Below are 1,857 nucleotides of genomic sequence, written 5' to 3' on the forward strand. Positions count from 1 at the left end.
TAAAGTAAAACCGTGTTGTGATTTTATGTTCTGTTCTATCCCCAGCCAGCTGAGATTTATTGCCCTCCCCAGTAGGGATTGTAAAATATCTTTTTCAGTCAGATATTATTTTGGCTGTTATATATCGTACGTTAGAACAATAAATGAAAGTGTGATTCGAGCACTAATCATGGTCAAACAGTTAATTCTGCACATACATGGAATAAATTCACCACAACTTCTGTTCAAAAGATAAGAGTTTATAAAAATAAAAAAAAATAATTAAGCTCCAAGTCAAACATATTTCAATTTAACACTCTTAACTAAAACTAGTGAAACTCAATTAAACTAAACTATGTACAAAGAATTAGGGGAACAAGACTGAAAACCATATTACAGTTTAAGATGGATTCTGTGTTTGAAACCAAAGTTTATCTGGAAGAATTTGGGATATGGTCAAATTAGCTTTTCATTAATTTAAAGAAATTGGAATATTTTCAGATCGATTCACAATGCAAATCAATCAGGTGAATAAAACATTACTTGGCTAAATAATGTTTTATTAAATGATTTGCTTAATCAATAACCAATAACCTCAAATGATTCTTTACCCTCATTGAAATAGCTAGCAGCGAATAGACTTGAGGATTTCACTAAATGACTCTTGGTCAGACTTGCTAATGGAAATGTAATGCGCATATGAGGAACACATGAACACTAATGTTATATCAGTGTTGAAATCCTTAGTGAAATAAAGCTTGTCCAAGCTTCAACATCAGCTCACAACATGTAAATATGGAGGAAATGATGTAACAAAGGATGAAATAATGAATGCTCTAAAGAGGTTTCTAGGTATCTTTAAAGAATGTCATTTTTATTTATGTCTGGTCAGATCATGTCATCGGCCAGAATTAAAAATGATTATAAGGCCATCTTAAAAAAAACTAATCAGAAACATGATAGTTTTACCATCCGAAATGTTTAAGTAGCACTGAAAAAGTAGATCATCTTGATTCAATTCAGGCTTTATTGGGAGGATGGTTGACCTAAACAATAATCTTTAATATCTCTTAGACAAAAGTAGCAAACATGATCTTTATTTTTTAGTCAATTTTTACAAATTATAATTTTTACTGCACAAACTTGCACTAACCAAGCACTAGCTATTTAGTGTAGTTGCTGAGGTTTTTTCACATGGGTGGGGTGTCAGCTTCATGCAACTAAAGTTGTCAGGGCTCAGAACTGATAACCCAGAATTTGAAGTAAACAGATCAGTGTGATTAACAGAAACGTTTATTGATGTATGTCAGATCCACAACTCAGGAACAAAGGCATCAAAGGCCAGAATATCCGTAGAGGGAAGACTCAGGTTAGTGACCAAGGGTGTATGTTACATATCCCAGTAAACCTGTTGCACCTTTAAATCAGCAGCTCTCCCTATTTCTTTGTGCTCTTTACTAATATAATGATGCCAGAAACAAAATTTCCAGATATGTGGAAGTTATGCAGTCTGATTCTGTCTATACAATAAGAAAACGTGTTAATTTTGAGCTATAACTGTGAGTCATGGTACTCTGAGAAGCTGAGCTTTTATAGTAAAGAACACAACATTTAAACTATGTTTTCTCAAGCATCTTGCATTATAATACTAACTTCAATAAACTTATAATCTGTTGCTGTTTTTAGCTGAAACAGCTCCATATGTCTCAGTATTTTTCGGTGGCATCTCTTCAATTTTTTAACCAGCCCATCTCCTTTCTTTTACTTAAACATATTGAGGTAGTTGTCGGTTAATATTCACTGAGTGCTGCTGTGTCTCTACTCCAACCACCTAACTACTTTGTATGTCAGTGAAATGCAAAGGCAAATCAGATGTCT

The sequence above is a fragment of the Cyprinodon variegatus genome, unplaced genomic scaffold (assembly GCF_000732505.1).
Source record: "Cyprinodon variegatus isolate N-32 unplaced genomic scaffold, C_variegatus-1.0 Scaffold2498, whole genome shotgun sequence".
NCBI classification, from domain to species: domain Eukaryota; kingdom Metazoa; phylum Chordata; class Actinopteri; order Cyprinodontiformes; family Cyprinodontidae; genus Cyprinodon; species Cyprinodon variegatus.